The sequence below is a fragment of the Cryptomeria japonica genome, chromosome 4 (genome assembly GCF_030272615.1).
Source record: "Cryptomeria japonica chromosome 4, Sugi_1.0, whole genome shotgun sequence".
NCBI lineage: Eukaryota > Viridiplantae > Streptophyta > Pinopsida > Cupressales > Cupressaceae > Cryptomeria > Cryptomeria japonica.
The window spans coordinates 106385978-106409764 of NC_081408.1; positions in this window are offsets into that span (position 1 = coordinate 106385978).

Sequence of the window (23787 nt, forward strand, 5' to 3'; positions counted from 1 at the left end):
ACTGCATGATGAAAAACCAAGAACAACGAAGGTGCAAATAAATTACATAGTGTCGTGGAAGGAACACTCACTTGACACAAATCATGAGGCTAATATCATGGAAGGAACACTCACGTGACAAAGGTCGATGGAAAACAAAGACAAATATCAACCTCTCCATGACACTTTATAAGTAGTGCATGTACAGTAAGGCACAAGATGTGCAAGATCCCAAGTATACAATGCATGATGGCACTTTATTTCAGTGTGTTTGCATAAATAAAATGCTACAATGATAAGAATAGATAGAAGACTAAAAACACAGAAAAAACAGCCAAAGATGAGATCTACTCAAAGAAAGAGATCCCAGAACCTGAAACATCCAAGATATTCACCAGAGTGCTGAAAAGCCAAAACCTGAATAAAATATACCTGGAGAAGAATTTGGAAAGAAAACTCATATAAATGGAAAGAACACAAAACAAGATTTCCAACGATATAAAGTTTTTTAAAAATGGAGTTCAGATGCTCAAGTTATGTCTCACGGAGTGCAAAAAAGAACCTCTAGCTTTGATAGCAAAAACCACCATAAAATAAGAAAAATCAAAACTTTAAACCTCTAGATCTGGATAGAGCTTGAAAAGAGTTTTCAAATGATATAAGGTTTTTGAAAAAGTGGCTCCATATGACCAAGTTATGACCAAAAGAAAAAAAACCCTCTTGTAGGGCATAAAAATGTTTTTTTTGACAAAAATTTTCTGATGCATTTGCAGGTACAACCGTATGGATTTTTGTGCCTCAAAAAACATGCCAATAAAAAATCATGTCCCAGATGCCCCTGTCACCAAAAATAGACAAATTATATATAAAAATTCATGGAATCAACCTTCTAAATCCAACTATGAGGTCTTTTTGGAACCGAAATGTACCAATGAATCAACTACCCCCAGAAACAAAAAAAAAAAACTGCACAAACCCCCTAATACATAGATCTAAAAAACAAAGTCCAAAATATCTCTTGAAGAGAATAGTGGCATGCAGATCTAGAGCTTTGATATCATATTGGAAATGAGGAGAAACCAACTCTACAACTCCCAAAGATCACCTGCATGCAAACCTATTATAGAAAGAGAGAAGCAAAAAAGCTATGGAGACCAAAATGTAAAGATTGAGAAAAGAGGAGTCATATTGATTGTGCAACAAGAATGCAATTCAATAGTTATAGTTGTTATGAAAAATACAAAGAGAGAATCGTTTTAAGAGGATACTCGAAACCCTAAAGAATTATAAGATTCCTAAGTCTAGCTTAAGCATATAGTATAATAGATTAATAATTAAATAAATAATTACTAGGTAATAAAAGATAACTCTAACATTTATGTATATATATGTATATGTATGTATGTATGTATGTATGTATGTATGTATGTATGTATGTATGTATGTATGTATATGTGCATATATATACATAAATACACACACACACACACACACACACACATATATATACGGTATGTATATGTAAATATATATGTATACATATATATGTACATGTATATATATGTACATATACATATATATACATATATGTACATTTATACATATATATGTATACATATATGTACATTTATACATATATATGTATATATATATGTATATACATATATATATGTATATATATATATACATATATATATGTATACATATATATGTATATATATGTATAAATGTACATATACATATATATATATATATATATATGTTGTATATATATATACATATTGAACAAAAAAATTCTAGAATACCACAATTCTAGGCAATTTAATTATTAGTTAATAGCATTATGGAAAGAAAAATAGATCGAAATATGAAAATAAGTCGCTATAAATTGGACATTATCTCGCCTATATTCAATAATGTATTTCCAGAAACCCCATAAATGTGCACAAATTATTGATTAGTTGACAACATTAATGTAAAATGTGGACTAAATTATGAAAACTATTTAAAGTAAAGTGGGAATGATCTCACTTTGTTGAATGTTTTTGACAATAACTTGGTGCATATATACATACAAACAAACATGTATTTGTATAGGTAACATATACATGTATATACATACATTTGTATATTAACAAAAATAAACATATTATGAAACATGTGTAAGTGTATGTATGTGTGTGTGTGTGTGTGTAAACATGTATGTGTTTATATATATCATTGATGTCTATGAAGGTGTCATGTGTTAGTGTGCCTCTTGAGTAGGAAAAGGCATTCAAATGCAGATGAAGATAGTAAGTTCCAAATTGGTGACTTGAAGAAAACCTTCTACTTTACATTAACTAGTTTTCATATTCCGATCTGGACATTCTCACCATAGTGTCAGTTTTTGCTAGGTGTATTTACGAATAGAAAGAATGAATCTATGTTCTTCACTATAATTCTATCGGTGTAGTCTACACCAATGTATTTCATCCTTCTATTCACTGAGCTAAGTGTACTTGCACCCAGAGGATACTATGTCTACGTTTTTCTGAAATACTCATTATGATTATTTCCATTTGCATGTGAACATTGTTAGATGTCTAGTTGTTGTTGGCATTGTAAAAGACAAAGGGAGATTGTTGGCATTCCAATTACAATAAGAGATTGTTGGCATTTCAATAAGGATATTGAGAAGGTTGTTGATGATTATGGATATAACTGATTAAGGATGTTTACTGTCTTAATATTATTATTTTATCATTGATGTCAAGAAATTGATTTTCTAATTCAGTATGATGTTGCCATATCTTAAGAAGTATGATTTGGTGAGTATAAAGATGTCGGTAAAAGACACAGAAAGAATGTGATGAATAAGGGGAGGAATAAGTTATTCAATGGGCAACTATTACCGAGTTAGACAATGATGAGATCATGATGTTTAGATTGTTTTGATATCCTACATATGTTGTTGATTGTAAGGTTAATACTATACTATGTTACCGAGCAAAGAACCTATTTGGTAAACCCTAAGGAACCTAGTCAGTAAACCCTAAGGTTATCGCTATTGGTTAATGAAGGCGGAATGTCTACCGAGTGAAGTCTAGTATTTACCGAGTTACAACCGAGTAATAACAGAATGCATTGAATGAATAAACGCATTATTTAATGAAGGAAGCTGACGAGCTGGTTATGATTAAATGATTGTTATAATGTGTATAAAGGTTGTTAAAGAATCTATGGCAAAGGAAAATTGGCAGGAAGATCTACAGCTCAGATTGAACCACAATACCCTAGCACAAGATCCAAGAAAAGTATGCAAGTTCCAAGGCAGGGTAAAATGTTTTCAGTTTTGATGGCTATGATTAATCATGGGATATGTGATCAAAGAGATTAAGCGGTTAGCAAATTGTTTATAAATAAGGAACTGTTGATAAACAATGTATGCAGGCAAGTGTATGCACAGGGATGCTACATAGTGATTACCAAGAACTGAAACTTGAAGACCTGTTTTGAATAACAGAGTATAGAGCCCAGCAGATGGACAAGATAAGTCCTATGACTAAATTGTATTGAGCAAATAAGAATCTGCGTTAGCATTTTAGATGTGAAGTTGCAGATAGATTTTTATTACTGTTATTTTGTAAAGTGACAGAAAATCTTTTAACCGAGTGGACTTAACAGCCTTAGTTGCAAAACCCTCTAGCAAGGTGACATTCTGATTGAGTGTTTGAAATCCTTTAACAAGGTCACTTCTAACAAGGTGAAGATCCTAACAGATCTGAGGGAAATCCCTTAACCGGGTCACATCTAGCAATGTGTTTGTAATCTTTAACATGATTTTCTTTTAACCGAGTATACTCTAAAAGAGTATATTTCTTAGTGGGTCCGAAATCCCATAGTGGTTTTTCCCTAATTGGGTTTCCATGTTAAATCTGGTGTTATGAGTGTTATGATGTTTATATGCTTATGAGTTTGCATGTTTAAGCAGTTTTGGTTATATTGCTGAAGTATATATTACTGAGGTTGAATCTGTTGTTTTTATGGAAGATTAAGTTTGTATGATTCACCCCCCCCTCTCATCCTGTTAGATTGGCATTTGTACTTAACATTAAGTATTAGAACTATCAATTGGTATCAGAGCTTTGGACTCCAGAAGAAAAGTTTAAAGGTACTTGAGGCAAAGATCCAAAGATGTATAAGAGAGATGTACCAAAGCTGAACAAGTCAAGTTTCTCTACATGACAAAAAAGGATGAAGCTGCACCTATCAGGTGTTGGAGAATATGTTGTATATTATCTGGAGAATGATTTCATTACACCGAGTGCCTATCCATTGACAATGGAAGAGATAAAGGAAAATCAAGAACATATCCAAGCAATGATTGAAATAACATCTGCATTGACTGACTTAGAGTTTAATGATCTAGAAGGCTGCAATGATGCAAAGGCAATGTGGGACAAGATCATATCTGTGTATGGTGGAGATGAACATGTTCAAAGAGCAAAAGTGGACAGTCTAAGAGGACAACTTGAATCTATGAGGATGAATGAAGGTGAGAACATAACCTAGTACAGTACAAGACTAAAGGAGATTGTCAATCAAATCAAAGGAGTAGGTGGAACTATTGAAGAAAAGGATATAACAAGTAAGTTGTTAAGAACCCTTCTACCAGCTTATGAAATCCTAGTCTCTGCAATCAATGAATTGTGGTCTGTACCCAATATGCCAGTTTCTTTAGATGCTACTATTGGTAAGCTACATGCATTTGAGTTAAGTAACTTTGATAACAGTGGGTCTTCGGTAAATAAAGTTGAATCTACATTTAGTTCTTTTCATATTGGTGAATCTGAAGATTACAATGATAGAATGACTAACTACACTGAAGGGAGTCACAGTGGAGCAAGTGAGAGATTTCACAAGAATATGGAAAAAGTACACAAACTGTATGAGGAAATCAGAAAGCAAGAAGAGTTTGAAGCACTATTAGCTAGAAGGTTACCGAGAGGAAAAGGTAAGTATAAAGGAAAACTACCATTGAAATGTTTCAATTGTGATAAGATAGGACATATGGCTTCTAACTGTCCTGACAAAGATTCTACTGAAAAGAGAGATTATCGAGATGACAGACAGAAAGATAATCATTACAGAGGACACTGAGACTTCAGAAGAAGAGATAGAAAGTCATGCTTAATAGCTGATGAGGAATCCATTGATGATAAATTAGATGAAACTGATACAGAGGAAGTAGTTTATGTGGCTATCAAAGATGGATTAGATGAAGAAAGGTATGAAGAAAAAGCCCTAATATCTCACATAAATACTAATGATTCTTGGATCATAGGTAGTGGATGCTCACATCACATGACAGGTGATAAACACAAGTTTGTTATATTAGAAGATTATGATGGAGGCTATGTAAGATTTGGTAATGATGCACCATGTCTGGTAAAAGGTAAAGGATCTATAACACTTCTTGACAATGCAAAATGCAATGATGTTTATTGAGTTGAAGGTTTGAAATACAATTTGTTGAGTGTAGCACAACTAAACAATACAAGTTACCAAATAGAATTTCAGAAAGGAATTGTCAAAGTTCATGACAAGCATGGAAAGTTAGCTACTACTGGGACACAAACAAAAGGTAACACATTTCACCTTGACTCAACTCAGAACAAGTGTCTATATGCAAAGATAGATGATACCTGGTTATGGCATAAAAGGTTTTGTCATGTACATTTTGATAATCTGATCAAAATAAGCAAGAAGCACCAAGTAAGAGGTCTATCGAGTCTTGAAAAACCTGAGAATGCTATGTGTCGAGGATGATAGATGGGTAAAATGACAAGATAAAGCTTTACAAGTAAGTCCCACACTTCTAAGGGAATTTTAGATCTTGTGCACACTGATCTTTGTGGTCCTATGAAAGTTCAAAGTTATTATGGTGATAAATATTTCATATTATTTGTGGATGATTACTCAAGGATGATGTCAGTTATGTTTTTAAAAGAAAAATCAGAAGCTTTTCAAATGTTTAAATGGTACAAGGCAAGAGTTGAAAATGAAATAGGAAGAGAACTAAAATATCTTAGATCAGACAAAGGAGGAGAGTTCACATCTGAATGAGTTCAACTTATTCTGCAAATGATCATGGTATAAAAAGATAAGTCTCTGCACCGAGAACTCCACAACAAAATGGAATTGCTAAGAGAAGAAATAGATCTATTGTGGATTGTGCCAGAACCCTGATGATTGAAAAGAAAGTGCCACAAACATTTTAGAGAGAAGCAATAAGCACAATAGTTTACACCCTGAACCGAGTACAACTGAAGAAAGGAACTTTGAAGACACCATATGAGATCTAGTATGACAAGAAAACTAATGTAAGTTATTTTAAAATCTTTGGAAGTAGATGCTATGTTCACAAAGATGATAGAAATGGAAAGTTTGATCAGAAAAGTGAAGAAGGAACGTTTCTTGATTATTCTTCTAGGAGTAAAGCATTTAAATGTCTGATCAAATCATCTAACAAAATAGTAGAAAGTGCAAATGTGAAAATTGATGAATTTGCAGAAAGAAATGATGAAGGAAATTCCAAGGAACCAGAAGATTATGAAGGATTTTTCTATATTCAACCGACAAGTCTTACCGAGAGAACCATTGAAGAAAATGAAGAGAATATCCAGTTACCGAGTGATGAAGAAGATCATACAGATCCTATTGAGCCTGTATTAGCCAAGTATGTTAGAAGACATCATGCATCAAGTAAAATTATACGAGATAAGGATGATCCAGTAATGACAAGGAACAAACTGAGATAGAACACATATCTGATATCTGAATTTGAACCAAGGATAGTGAAAGAGACATTTAATAGTGAAGATTGGATAAATGCTATGATAGAAGAGATTGATCAAATCAAGAAGAATGACATATGGACATTGGTCCGAAGACTGAAGGACAAAAATGTAATCAATACAAAGTGGATTTTCAGAAACAAGCTGAATGAAAAAGGTGAGGTCATTCAAAATAAAGCAAGACTGGTTTGCAAAGGTTTTTCCCAAGAAGAAGGAATTGATTATCGTGAGACTTTTGCATTTGTGGCAAGACTTAAAGGAGTAAGAACATTGTTGGCATATGCTGCTTACAAGAATTTCAAGGTATATCAAATGGATGTCAAATCTGCATTTCTAAATGGTATATTAGAAGAAGAAGTTTTTATTGAACAACCTGAAGGATTTGTTGAAGACAAGAATAAAGATCAGGTATGTAAATTGAACAAAGCTTTATATGGTCTAAAACAAGCACCTAGAGCATGGTATGAGAGATTACACTCTTATTTGATCAAGATTGGTTTTATAAGGACAAGTGAAAATAGTAACATGTACATGAAGAATGATGAAAATGGAATATTGATCTCAACCATATTTGTTGATGATATTATCTTTTGTGGAAATGACTCTTTATGCAAGAACTTTGGAAATGAAATGAGCAAAGAATTTGAGATGTCATTAATCGGTGAGATAACGTATTTTATAGGTTTACAGATACTACAAATGAAAAATGATATTTTCATTACTCAATCCAAGTACATAAAGGAAATCTTGAAGAAATTTGGAATGGAGGATTCAAAACTAGTAAGTACTCCTATGACTACCAACTGTAAATTATCAAAGAATGATGAATCTGCATCAGTTGATGAGACACTTTACTGATCCATGATTGGAAAGCTACAATATGTTCTTCACAATAGGCTAGATATAGCACATGCAGTAGGTATAGTTGCAAGATTTTCTGCAGATCCCAAGGAAACACACATGACAACAATCAAGAGAATTTTTAGGTACTTGAAAAGCACTGAAGATTATAGCTTAGTATATTAGAAAGGAAATGTTTTTGATTTAAAAGTTTATATTAATGCTGATTGGGAAAGCAACATTGATGACAGAAAAAGCACAAGTGGAGGAGCTTTCTTTTTAGGAGAAAGATTAGTGATTTGTCTTAGCAAGAAACAAGGATGTGTTTCACAGTCAACAATAGAAGATGAATACGTTGTTGCAGCATTGAATTGTACCAATATAGCATGGATCAAACAATTGTTGGAAGGTATAAATGAGAAAGTTACCGAGCCAGTAACTATATTCTGTGACAATACTAGTGCCATAAACATTTCAAAGAATCCTATTATACACTCTAAGACAAAGCACATCTCTATCAAATATCATTATCTTAGAGAAGAAGTTCAAGAGAAGAAAGTGGTGTTGGAGTAGGTTAGCACAAAGGAACAAATAGCAGATATCTTTACCAAGCCACTGCCAAGGGACACTTTTGAGTATCTCAGAAGTAAGTTAGGGGTCCCACCCCTATCTTCCATTCACTGACCGAGTTCCATGAAAGAATCAATTCAATGACTTTAAAAAATATCTTTTAGGAGTTGATGTCAATTTACACACTTTAGGATGTTTTCTAAAGGTGTGCAGGAAACAATAATAGGGAACAGGCATTGAAGTCAAAATGCTCTGACTCAAACTAAGTTGACACATAACAACAGGAAATCACTTCATACAAGAAGAAATTATGTTTTAATTCTTTACTTTTTGGCATTGTTGTCAAAGGGGGAGAAGACTGAAGAAAAGGGAAGAAGACTAATGTATGGGGGAGAAGACTGATGATAGGGGGAGAGCATTTTTGAATCTCACAACAATCTGAATCAATTAGGTCATATCAATTGGTTTTGCCATCAATGTCAAAGGTGGAGATTGTTGGCATTATAACAGACAAAGGGAGATTGTTGGCATTCCAATTACAATAAGAGATTGTTGGCATTTCAATAAGGATATTGAGAAGGTTGTTGATGATTATGGATATAACTGATTAAGGATGTTTACTGTCTTAATATTATTATTTTGTCATTGATGTCAAGAAATTGATTTTCTAATTCAGTATGATGTTGCCATATCTTAAGAAGTATGATTTGGTAAGTATAAAGATGTCGGTAAAAGACACAGAAAGAATGTGATGAATAAGGGGAGGAATAAGTTATTCAATGGGCAATTATTACCGAGTTAGACAATGATGAGATCATGATGTTTAGATTGTTTTGATATCCTACATATGTTGTTGATTGTAAGGTTAATACTATACTATGTTACCGAGCAAAGAACTTATTTGGTAAACCCTAAGGAACCTAGTCGGTAAACCCTAAGGTTATCGCTATTGGTTAATGAAGGTGGAATGTCTACCGAGTAATAACAGAATGCATTGAATGAATAAAAGCATTATTTAATGAATGAAGATGATGAGCTAGTTATGATTAAATGATTGTTACAACGTGTATAAAGGTTGTTAAAGAATCTATGGTAAAGGAAAATTAGTAGGAAGATCTATAGCTCAGATTGAACCGCAATACCCTAGCACAAGCTCCAAGAAATGTATGCAAGTTCCAAGGTGGGGTAAAACATTTTCAGATTGAAGGATACATTGAACCTGGTCAAGTTTGAAGATCTAATGGCTATGATTGATCATGGGATATGTGATCAAGGAGATTAAGTGGTTGGTAAATTGTATGTGGGCAAGTGCGTGCACAGGGAAGCTACATAGTGATTACCGAGCACTAAAGCTTGAAGACCTATTTTGAATAATAGATTATAGAGCCCAGCAGATGGACAAGATAAGTCCTATGACTAAATTGTATTGAGAAAATAAGAATCTGCTTTAGCATTTTAGATGTGAAGTTGCAGATAGATTTTTATTACTGTTATTTTGTAAAGTGACAGAAAATCTCTTAACCGAGTGGATGTAATAGTCTTATTTGTAAAACCCTCTAGCAAGGTGACATTCTGATTGAGTTTTTGAAATCCTTTAACAAGGTCACTTCTAACACAGTGAAGATCCTAACAGATCTGAGGGAAATCCCTTAACAGGGTCACATCTAGCAATGTGTTTGTAATCTTTAACAAGATTTGCTTTTAACCAAGCATACTCTAGAAGAGTATATTTCTTAGTGGGTCTGAAATCCCACAGTGGTTTTTCCCTAATTGGGTTTCCATGTTAAATCTGGTGTTATGAGTGTTATGATGTTTATATGCTTATGAGTTTGCATGTTTAATCAGTTTGGTTATATTGCTAAAGTATTTGTTACCGAGGTTGAATCTGTTGTTTTTATGGAAGATTAAGTTTGTATGATTCACCCTCCCCTCTCATCCTGTTAGCTTGGCATCTGTACTTAACATTAAGTATCAAAACTATCAGTTGCATCCATATCTTTGGTGCCATAATCAACTTGCATTTTAATATATGTACAAAAATGATTTACTTTGTTTGAAAGAAGGGAAAGTTATTGTTTGATTCCAAACATGTTGATGAATCTATTGTTGATTTTATTGTAGTTGTGGTCGAAATCTACAGGCCTACATAAATAACATAAAACTTGTGATAATATTGATAATAATTATATTGCTAATATAATTATTATATTAATAGTTGTGAGATAATATAATGATATTATGTTATAATATAATTATAGTTATAATTATTAATAATAGAATAATATATTAATATATATATAATCATTAATATTTAATTATTTAATAAAGTATGGCATCCCTTGGTGAAAGGGCACCTCTTGCATATATATTATGATATGTGTGATCTCATTGAGTGAAGTAGATAATAATAATAATAATAAAAAAAAAATACAAGCAATACCTAGGACTTTAACATGGTATCAAAGCAGGTTTACAAAACATCGATGACATATTCTTGATGACGGTTCTTAGTGATAATGTTGAAAGCAGTGATAATATCATTAAGACAATGATAAGAGGTTTACCTTAGAAATCTCTTATGAGCAATAATTGGGTTATTAAAGAGAAGCGAACTACACAGTAAATCCAATGCTTTCTATAAAATAGTAATCTAACAAATTATTGAAATGATTGTAGATTTTGTGGCCATATAGAGGTGGTTGATATGATTAACAAGATGACAATTTGTGCCTTAAGTATACAAGAAAACCCTATTAAATATAAATAACTAATATGCATCGACTAAGAGGTTTGAAAGTTTAGATGTGATCAGAAAACTTATAGACGAGCCTTCTTATAAAGGCAAGGCTAAGAGACAAGAGAGAACACAATGATGACATGTGGCTCAATAAAAAACAAAGGTAGGTAGGAAATAGGTGTGGTAGGTAGGAGAAACAATATAATATTCCACAAGAGGTGGATCACCCACCGGATGTGGAATATAACAACAAGATAAGACCACAAAAGGTGGAAATTTTTCTACACACACTATCCCAATGTAGCATAAAAACCCAAGTGTCTCATTCCCAAATTACTATGATATGCATGTACCTAAGTAAACTTAAGTAAAGTGTAATTATATCCAAGATGAATAAATAATTACACCAACATCCCTCCTTAAGTGCAACTTAGGGGAATGCACTTAAGTCTACAATGCAACTAAGCAATGCAAGATGGACCATGACTACAAGGCCATGTTAGGTACCCATGGACAAATGCAAATGCATGAAAACCATTGCAATTTCTCATAAAGTGGGGAATGAGAGGAAAACCCAATGGAAAAAAAAACCTCTCCCAAAAAGAGGGATGAAAACTCTATACAAAGGAACTCTCAAAGAAGTATGAGAAGGACAAAACTCCATGTGAGGAAAAAGTACCCCCCATATGAGAGGAGAAGAGAGACCAAGTAGCCCCCTCTCAATGTAGAATATGCACCAATGGTAGAAGCTTGATGCTGAATGAAGAAACTGCTCCACGAACGTCAAACAACATTCCTCCCATTAGGAAGAAACAAAACCAAAGGTGTATCCATGAAGTCTCCCCAATCATGAAGAGAAGATGTAGGAAAAAAACTCATGATGAATGGAATCTTTGAAAACTTCTCAAGTCTCCCAATGTCGATGTTGAAAGTTACCCCCTCCAAAGGGGGTGAACTGCTCCATACTGCTGAAAAAGGAACTCCAAGATCTAGTGGAGAAGAATGTAGAACAAGTTCCAAAGACTCACATGTTTCTTCTAAAGATAAAGAGACCTCCTCTAGTTGTTGTACAAAAATATCCACAATCATGTCCACCTCAAAAGAAGAATCATGTAGAGAGTGCACAAGAGGGTTAGAGGGTTCCCTCATAACAATCGAAGAAGGATCATCTTCATCAAAGAGAAGATGAATGCCATAAATGATGTCTCCCAGATCTGAAATGTAGGAGTCCACAAACAAACCTGCAATGTGTGTCAAGTAGTCATCCAATTGAATTGAAGTTGGAAGACAACTAATATCTTGCTACACTAAATCACAAGAAGGCAAAACTATCACACTGGCTGCATCATCAAGTGCAATAGGTGGTGTGGTATTAATAGGAGTTGATGAAATGGAAGGATCAAGAATGGGGTCACATGTGAGAATCCCCAAGTTTAAGTACCCAAAGTTCTCCTCAAAATCTGAATCATCAACATAAGAAGAATCAACCTCATCAATAGGACCAAAGTGTGAAAAGGAGTACAACTGAGATGCATGATCAACCACCCCAGTCACAATGATAGCTCTAGTCTTCAAGTCTCTAATGACAACTGAATCAGGTGTGAACTGCATAATTTTTCTTGTTGTGCCATGTGTGATTTGATAGATGGAAAGAAGATTGTTTTTCAAGTGGGGTACACACAACACATCATTGAAGGAGTTATCCCCAATGGAAATAGATTATTTTCCCATAACTTCCATGTATGTACGATTGCCCATCAAAATTTGTGACATGGTGCAAGGCTCAAATGAAGAGAACATAGATAGCGAAGATGCCATATAATGAGAAGCCCCTGAATCTAGAATAAATCTCCCTGAATCATGACTTGTAGTAGCACAAAGAGCTTTTCCTTTATCTATACCAAAAGAGTGATGCTTTCCTTTATCCTTTTTTTTGAAAGAAGAAGCCGATGTAGACATCCTAGAAGGTAGGTTGATTTTGTTCTTCTCAAGAAAATGCTTCAACTTATCAATATCCTTCTTGTAACAATGATATTCATCATGTCCCGACTTCATGCAATATGCACAAAAAAGATTATCCTTAGATTTACTCTTAGGTGAGGATATAGAATTACCTTGTTGTGGAGAGGAGGATTGTACTCCATCTTATTGCGGTTTAGACTTAGGTTGCTTTTAGTTCTTGCCTTTTCCTTGATTTTTTTCTATTCCCTTTATTAGCCACCAAAGCTTGTGACTTTGAAGATTTGAGAATCCCCAAATTATTCAACTTAGATTGCTCAAGAATCAACATCTCCATGAATGCATCAAAGGAGGGGGAAGTGTATGAGGAACCTTGAGCTAACCTATGGGTGTGAAAGCTAGATACAAAGGCTGCATACTCTGAAGGAAGCTTGTCCAACAAGTTATAAACCAATTGAGCATCCTTTTTATCACTTCCACAATCCTTTAGCTTTTCTCATTTGATTTTGTGACATAATATTGGATTGTATCAAAATCCTTGGGATCCAATGTTGTGAGTTCTCTATCAAACCTGTAGCCCTTAATCTCATATACTTGACCATACAATTTCTCATAAATATCCCAAGCCTCTTTAATTGTAGTACACTTATCAATGTGAAAAATGAGGTCATCTGATACATACTTTCTAAGAGTTCCAAGTGCCATAGCATTCTTAGTGACCCATTCAATTTGAGCATTAGGATCAGCCTTAGGATCAGGTGGTGTTGTTATTGTTCCATTTATATAATAAATGAGTCTTTTTTCCATTAGTTTACCCCAAGACTTTATCTTCCATGATGCAAAATTATGTGGAGTTAAAAGTGGAAATCTAGGAGAACCCATAGCACCAAAATTATAAAAACCAGACACCCCCCAAATTACTCAATCAAGAAACCCTCCCTCGCCCCCCCCAAAAAATGATGATTTGGCACTTTATACTTAGTGCATATACAATGGGCCACTTCCAAAACAAGACAAGGTGGACTTCTGATTTTAATTTTACAACTGCCTCAAATAGGCTATAAGAGACTCCAAACAATACTGCAAGTGATCTAAACTGAGATCCAAGACAAACGCAAATATCAAATAGGCCAAAAATGACCAAATACTGAAAGTATGATTTCTACTCAAAATTACTGCAAACTAATGGTAGATTATGAAAGTAGAGGAAAAAATATGCACTTTAAAAAAAATGGCACCTGAAAAGGAGGTCGAATGACCCCAAACAAAGCCTCTAAAGTTGTAAAATCTAGGATTAGACAGATACAGTCTTGAAAATATGAAAATTTTGAAACATCCATGCATCAAAATAAGAAATTTACTCCACCACTATGAAGATAACAAAATTCTAGCCCATTTCAAAAAAAAATGCACCAATAAAGGAGCCAAAATGAGCAAGTTATGGCCATTTGAAGTTAGACAACAAAATAAAAAATGCAAATGAGAGGGGTGTAATTTTTTTTCAAAAATTGTTGACGTGTGCTGATGTTAGCATTTCACTACATTAAAATTGATGGTTGTATGCCTGTCAAAATGGTCATCACTCCTTTTTGGCTGAGCGTACGGAAATGATATGTGGCGACATGTGATTGGTTCCGCATTGTACGGAATATGATGTGTCAACTGTGTGTCAGGCTAAAGTCACAATGATTGTTCAACACATGTGGAGTTGATGTGGTAGGGTCTTGGCAAATAGAAATGTGCCAAGTGTCTTCCTACGCAGTGGCCGAGAAAAGTTATCGCGCTGAACTAGCTGAGGCACGAGCAGAGAACTTGCAGTGGTGGCCAGAGAATAGTGGAAGCTACTGGGAATGGAAGCAAACGAGCCATCGGGTTCATGGACTAGGCTGGGTGGAAGCTGCGAGTAGGGAGATCACCGAGGAGCGAACAAGTGGCGGTCTGGAGAAGGACGACACAATCAGAGATCAGGGGACAAGAGCCCGGTCGGGAAGATACGAGGGTCGGCCGGCCTGCGCATTGGTACGGTCCCTATGGAGAACTAAAATAGTCGAGTATGGTGGTCATGGGGAGGAGGGGGGGTACCCCCCCTAATAATATATTTTTTATTTTTATTTTTTGAAATACAAAACTTTACAATATTGAAATCTGCGAAAAATATAAGAGATTGTTTTCTTTTAAATAATCTACAGAAAACAAAATAGTCATTTTTTAATTTTTCTTTAAAAATTGTATCGTACTAGCTGTATAGGCTAAAAAATTTCTCTAATGCCCAAAAACTACTTTTCACCAAAATAGGTCAAATTTTTACTCAATTTTTATGGAAACGGCCTCCCAGACTCAACCGTGATGTCCAAATCACTGTAGGATGCACCAAAAAATAGAACCTCCCCAAATCTAAAAAATTGAAGCCTTAAAAAATGACTCTCCAAGACAAATCAATGACTCTCTATAGGCTCTGATACCATGTGAGATTTTGCCAAGATCAAGAGCTCAATGAAAAGTACAATAAAGAGACAAAATAGATGATAAGAATAAACTGTATTCTATCAAGATGAAAATAATGATCAACTGGATCATCAATCAATGCATACAATGTAGATCAGCCCACTTGTAAAGGCAAGGCTAAGAGATAAGAGAGCACACAATGATGACATGTTGCTCAATAAGAAACAAGGGTAGGTAGGAAATAGGTGTGGTATGTAGGAGAAACAATATAATATTCCACAAGAGGTGGATCACCCACCGAATGTGGAATGTAACAACAAGATAAGACCACAAAAGGTGGTAATTCTCCTACACACACTATCCCAATGTGGCACAAACACCCAAGTGTCTCATACACAAAGTACTATGATATGCATGTACCTAAGTAAACTTAAGTAAAGTGTAATTATATCCAAGACAAATAAATAATTACACCAACAGGGTGGTATTGGCTGGTAGTGATTAGAGTCTTCACAAGGCAGCAGACAAATGCATTAAGTGCAATATATCCTTGTTATCATTAGATGACCTAATCACATAACATATAAATGGTAAATTAAAATGTGACAACAATGGAGAGGTATCACCATGATTAAAAATGATTTATTATGGTGTAATATGTAGAATGACTTTAAAAGGAAAGTGTCAAATAGGAAACTACAGTCGACTTCTAATTAAAGTTTGCAAAATCAAGAAATAATACTGATATGAAAGTGGGGTCGATTGTCGAAGGATTTGGATTTTTGTACACTGTGCAGAGTCCACATGAACAAGAGACTCATGCAGGGTACCCTAGAAGAATTTGTACTAAGACTGTTTCTTGTGATGGTTGTAATGAATACACTAGGGTTTGTGTGTAAGTTTCTTGTGCCCGAGATGAACAGAAAATTGCTCAAGGAATTATCGAGTGAGAATGATTAAGAAGCAGTTGGATACAAAGAACCCACAGGGTCTTCATGGAAGCCATGTTCGCAATGCAAAGGATTTTGTAGTTGATGACATTGGGCTAGGATACTACGACATTAGAGAATAAGATGATAGGGACACCAACACTCTTAATTATTCATCAGAGGAAGAACAAGGTGCATCGTCATCTAAGAAGAAACCACCATTGGAAAAAAAATTAAAAATGATGGCAATACATCAAGGAAGTCATCAGGTTTGTCTACTATGATGGCTTTGGTGGGGAAACAAAGGGTTTAGTTAATGTTTACATCCTCTTTGATGTTTAAGAAGCATAATAATAAGGAAGAAAAGTTAGGCTAGAAAGGCTTCTTGATGGACAATATTTTCGAAGATGTTCTCTATGGGATTACCCCTAATGAAGCTGATCGAGAAAAGAGTAGGTGTCAGACAAGTATGAGTTTGACTCTAGGATTCTTGTAGAATATCAAAATCCTGACCCAGTTCTTGAGGACCAGCATGGTTATGTTGAGTTTCCAAATAACATTAATGAAAATCCAACCCATGAAGAGGATAATATTAAGCCAATTGAGTCATTATTACCCATGAATTATGATATGATCATAGTTGATTGTGAGATAAAGAAAATTCCTAAAGCGGCATTAGAGACAAATATGCTCAATGCTAAAACTAGCTATGAAAGTCTAAAGAAACCTTTAATTGGCAAGCAATATGGCAAGACACTAATGAAAACAAAAGGTGCAGTGATCAAAGAGATTGCTAATGAACAAGTTGTCTTTGAAGATGTGTATCTATTTGGCAAGATAAAGGTCAAACATAGGTATGTTAGATGTTGTGTGGTTGTACAAAACATGCAATAGAAATGGGATCAAGCATACAATAAGAGATCTCTCAAAAACTAATGGATTCGAATGTGACCAATTTTAGTATGGTGCCTATCAAGGACGAATCAAAAAGAAATAAGAGACTGCATTCAAGGAAGGAAGAACTAGATTTTTACAGCCATGAGAATGAGTTGGTGACTAGAGACATCTCTCAAAGAGGAAGAACCCATATTGTCATTACGGTCAGTTTTCTTCGAAGAGAAGGAAATAACATTCAAACAGAGTCTGACAAACCAACAGAAGAAACCTTGGATGAGAAGGTCAGCAGGTTGAGGTTAGTACTTAAAGCTTCAGAGGGAGCAGCTAGAGGATCTTCTTTATTTGATTTCTAAGGATATTGAGCATTATGATTTAGAGGGAGTAGACCATGTCGAGATGGTTTCTTTAGTGATCAAGAAATTGTAGCAGCTAGAGAATCCATGATTCATGATATAGAGTTCCATGTGATATCCCTGAATGGATGGATACTTGGTGGGCTTGGGATTCACCAAGGGTGATGCAAACCTTCGAGACAAGCTTGGAGATATGGAAAAATGAAGCTCTACTTGAGAGGGAGGATCAACATTAGTGATCTTCTATGATTTGATAATACATTTCTTTTTGAGAGAGACTTGAGGTGAAAGTACTTATCTCCAACCTCTAATATGGTTCATGGTGGATGCCATGTGTGTGACTTCATGACTTCATTGGTTCAATGCTTGTTGCGCCCCTATGAACATTATTGAGAGGTGACCATCTCATAATGATGAACACTTGTACTTTTGATCATTATTGTGAGGTGACAATCTTGCAATATTGATTGACCATACCATCATGATGGATATCATGAGACGTGATATTTATGGATAAGCCATGATGGTTGATATTACATAAGGAGATATTCATGGTGGATATTATGTGACGTAATATCCATGGACATGCAATGAAGTAATATCCTTAAATGCCATAATGGTGGATATCATGAGACATGATATCTGTGGACAAGCCATAATGGTGGATATCATGTGATTAACCTCTAATATCACGGTGAGGTGATATATTTCTCTCACAATATAAATGGATATTGTGTTTAGTATAAGGTGTTATTACTTATTGAAGATGTCAAGTAGAATTGCTCCCTAGATAAGAGGGAGTGTTGATTTTATTGTAGTTGTGGTAGGAATCCACAGGCCTACATAAATAACACAAGACTTGTGATTATACTGATAATAATTATATTGCTAATATAATTATTATATTATTAATTGTTATAATATAATTATAGTTATAATTATTAATTATATATATATATATTTAATTATTTAATAATGTATGGTATCCCTTGGTGAAAGGGAACCTCTTGCATATATATTATGAGATGTGTGATCTCAACGAGTGAAGTAGATAATGATAATAATAATAATAATAAAAAATACAAGCAATACCTGGGACTTTAACATCTATTTGTTATTTTCATTTTGATATCTATTGTGCCCATATATACAACTTTGCATACGTATGTTTAAAATTTTTATTACTATATACATGTCTATGTTTATGTGTATTAGTATATACATATCTCTATCTGTGTGTGTCTATATATAATCTACCTCTTTCCTTTTTTAAAACCATAAAACTGATATCTATTTCACTCTTTATCCTATTCATGTCTTAAGAAAATATGGTTTATAGTGTTCATAGATATAACCATACTAAGATTTAAATCTCACACATATATTCTTGATATTTATAGGAATTCTTCATATCTATATTATGACAACTTAGAAGGGTGATGTCACATTTGATAAATGCTTGGCCTTTAGTGAAGCTTTCCTTAAAATACATTCTAGTTATTTGTCATTTTTCAAAATCTGCCTAAATGATTATACACAAAAAATGGTTGGATTTATCTTTCACCTATTTGCAATTATTTTCACTTAAAAAAATATCTTTATGTTGCATTCATATTTTTCCTTACATCTATTGCACGATGCTTGCTATGTAGGTGGTTCTGCTGAGATGTTTTTTCAAAATTTTCTGCCCTAAGTTAAAGGATTGTTTTACTACGAGGTTCTAGTTGAAAACCATAAATCATAGATCCTAGCCTTGCAACATTTTCTTTTTGTTCTTTTTAAGAAATAACCTTCAGTAGTTGCTTCTCAGTGATTTGAGTTATCTTTTAAGCCCATTATATTGTTCCAATGACTAGCCCCTTCATGTTATCTATCTGGTTTGAGATTGTCCTTTTGTTGTTTAATTGTCCCTCGCCTTTGACCAAATATATAGCTTGAATTTTCATGCAGTTGGGCGATTATGTCAATTAGCTAGTTAATGCTAACTCTGCCACCCCACCCTCCAACCTAGCACTTGCATCCCATTTGAATAGGTCATATCCTAGATGGACAAATCAGTCCCAATTAGATCAATGGTCATGGACATGTAAAGAAAAAGTGGGTCTGATATCTTTATGATATATATAGGTCACTTCTTAGTGATATGATGGCTTGGATTTTAGCACAATTGCACACCATTAATGAAAGATTCTCATCGAAGATAATTCGATAACACTATCATCTATGTGGTACATGGAACCTGCTCAAGCTCATTGTGCACATATGTGGACCAATGAATAAGTAGCACATGGATGACATTGTGGAAAGGTAGGCTCAGTATGGTTGCACCCTATGCAGCGAACAAATTGGAAAAGATCAATAAACTGGATGCTTGCATGATTAAGTCAAGCTAGATGACTAGACTAACTCTACAATTCCACTACGAATGTGGCATGTACAACCCACGAAAGTTGACAATAGATGCTTGAGGCAATGAAAGTGTCAACACTTTGATAAGTGAGCCACGTAATGGAAATGACCAAGCAACAAATAGATTCAATATGACTATAGGCGACAACAAATAAAATACAATAAAGCCATTAATTTGTCAACTTTTGATTCATCACTGACCGACCAAGAGCTTGTTGTTGGTGCCCCAACATTCAAATACAAATTGTAACATCTCTCTCCTGCCATCACACCAGCCTACATGCCTTCTATAAATAAGTCCAATTTATCCATTATGATCCACATATTTTAGTTATTTTAGCACCAATCTTGCTCTAATTCACATTTACAGTGCTTTGTATATGCTCTAAGTTGTCTTGTATTTCTTTACTACTATAATTAGGGTTTCCGAGAAGTGATTGCCATCTATATTTTATTGCATTCCTCTTATCCTTTTGGCCTTCTTTGCATAATTCTATATTGTTTGTAGTTGTTTGAGTGCCAAAATTTTCGCTTGAAATTTAAAGGCTTCCCACTACTATTTCATTAAGTTTTTGCATAAACCCTAACCCTAGAAATGATAGAGTCTTGTAGTTTCCGAAAGAGGAATTTCTCTAAGGAGATAATCATACAACTCCTTGGACCAACAAAGATGCAGAAGAGGTCTAAGCTCGGGTCTAGACCAAATGAGTTCATCGTTGACTGTTCTGCAAGAATTAGAGATGTATTGATTCCACCAAGGGGTTTCAACCTCTAGAGAAGGGGGTATAACAAGAAGGAGAGAATCCTAGTGTCAAATATCAAGAATTAAATTTTTGTAAGGCTTGTTATTCCAAATGTCTATTTAAATACTGAATTGATTGTTGCAATTGCTGGAAATTATAGGCTTGACACTGGAGAAATTGTGTCTAGTGAAGGTGGTAGGCTAACAGATTACTAGAGATGTCATCAATGAAGTTTTAATGCTCAACCCTAACACAGATTGGGCTACTGATCCATAGGTTTTAGATACAAAATACAAGAAGAATGAGCTCGTCTATAGAAGAAAATAGGGAAGAAAATTGACATCATTTAGGCCTCCAAACATAAAGGGGGATGATAAAAAATTGACACCACAACAAATTACCCCTTACAACATAGATTTATTTGTTAACTATTTTGTAGACACATAATATGCTTTATGTCAAGTATGTGATGTAGATGCAAGGGATCTTCTTTCAAATTGGATGTTGACTATTTGTATGGATATCCAAAGCGGGGATATCAATAGGCCTTTTGACTATGCCTCTTTGGTGGTTAAGGGTCTACATAATTCCCTATGTGATTTCAAAACTAGCAAATCAGTAGTTTTGAGGTAATACTCTCTCCTAACGCATATATTCCTATATAAAAGTCTTAAAATGTGGCATCCTTCATGGTTAGAGGAGAACAACCCTTGGTTCAAGAATGGACCTACATTTGGGACTCACACATGGATGAATCAAATTATTTGGTCTTTAAAAATATTTTGGTAAGAAAGCTTTTAAGTATTTTGCAAAACAAGGTTTGGTGGGGTCTAATCCCAAGGGCTAAGGAGTTTATTAGCCCAAAATACCTTAACCCTGAATTATGTATTAGCCACAGTTGAGGATCATGGTTCTACTTTAATAACCATATGATTAGAAGGATTTTGGGAAGTCCTATTACTCCTAGGTGTTTTCCTAGATCATTGTTCAAGATAGGGTGGCCTTCTTAGAAATCATGCATCAATTAGTTAAGGCTGATAATTCCTTGGTAAAGGGGTCACACAAGAAAGGATCAATGATCCCATCACAAGTTGTAATTGGGGTGTAAATCAATTTTTGAATAGGGAAGCATATGATATCCTTGACTCTATGCTGAACAAGTATAGAATTCCTTGAGCCAAATATAGATTCCATGATTCTGAATGGATTATCAAAAATCTTGGCAAGCCCAAGATACAAGAACATTAGTGGGATGATGAAGATTATGAAGACCTCATAAGAAATGTAACAAACTATGGGAAGTGTGGAAAATAAACAAGAGAGGGTATAAAATCCAATATGAGGAAAATAGAAGGAGGGAGAATAGTTCTTATGATCCTTCTTGGCAAACATTGCTGATTCTAGAAGCTAGGATGAGGGCAATTTTTTCTACCTACATAGATGTTAACAATATGCCTTTGTCTCATGAGAGGCCCTACTTGGATTTTGTACCTCTAGTGCAAGTGGTAGAGGAGGAAATGTCAGAATCTCCTTAGTCAATCAACTCTCCCATTATCCCTACTTTCCCTCCCCTAGGTCCACAAGAACCTCCATCAACATCTTCTCTTGACCTTGAGTCATCACACCCTTCCACTTTATAAAAGTTGCTTGCAAGAGTTTCTTAGAAGAAATCTATGGTTGCCTTATCCTCCATTGGCCCTCTTTCTTTGATACTAGAGAGCCCATGGACTGTGACTCCTTTACATATGGTGTCCCCATGAAGGGATATCCCATTTTAATCTTATAGGGGTTTTGAATTCAAAGGAGATGAGCCTTTACCTCCTCACAAATTTGATACAAGGATAGGGGTTACAATTCAAAGTCCTTCTAGGGAGTGGCCCCTTGATGCATTCAAACATGGAGGAGATCTTAGTGAAGATGTGAGATTGAATGCTCATCAACAGTTTGTGAGTGATGATAATTTTATAAACACTAGAGAACTCAAGTATTTTCTCATAAGAAATTTGAAAAGTGAGATGGAAAGGAGAAGAGGTATCAGCTTTGATGATTTGGAGAATGAAGAAAGCTTAAGGATGCAAGATGAAGTGTTAAAAGTTGGAAATGATAAATTCATTGCTATGACTCCAAAGATAGGAAGGGAGATTGTGAAAAGGAGTGGAGTACTACTTTTTAAAAGATGGGATATTTATTCTCCTATTATCTTTGATGAGGTGAGAAAGACCTATGTAATATAAATTTAGATTCAATGGATCTAGTACAAAGGGAGAAAGTACTTTTAGGAGTACTATTTGATGATCACCTTGATCAGTTAGTTATTTGGTGCCTTCATAGAGTTACAAGAAGGCCTAGAATGATCTATCAGGTTGGTTAGTTATTTAGAAGCCTGTTAGTCAAGAGAGTAGCTAACACATCCATCATAGAGGCAACATGCCTAAATCTAAATGTGGCAAAGTCCGCTCACAAGGTGGCCTTAAAGACAAAAGATGAGGCCACCATTCTAAGAGAAAAATGACTACTCTACAGGAATAGTTATATGCATTACCTACTTAAACACCCCGGACATGATTAAGCATACATCTGATGAAGTTATATGATTGACGAATCTGGCTCAAGATAGATTAGAAATAATTAGTTTAAGTAATGAAAAGGATGTGTGAAAAGTGGGTTCTTTGCAGATGGAGAAGAGAATAAAGATAGATATGGAAAAATCATTGTTGGAATCAAAGATCAATGAGATTTTGGACCATGTGGATGCAACGGGGTGGTTGCAAGAAGTTGAGTCCCACTTTTGGGCAAAAAGGGGAAGTGTTTTCTCTATTTTTCAAATTTTCTGTCAATTGATGTCAAAATTTGATGCACTTAGAAATTGAATCTCGAAACAATTCAGTAATAGAAAATGTAATTCTCAGGGTCTACCTTTCAAATATGTAATTTATTTTAATACCCACATGGCAGAAATTCTTTTTAGTAAGCATGTTTAAAAACCAATTTTTCAAAATTCTTGTTTTAGGACCATACCACATGTGTACGACCACCCTTTTTTTATCCAAATAAATGAATATTTGCAAATCCTTCTGGGAAACGATA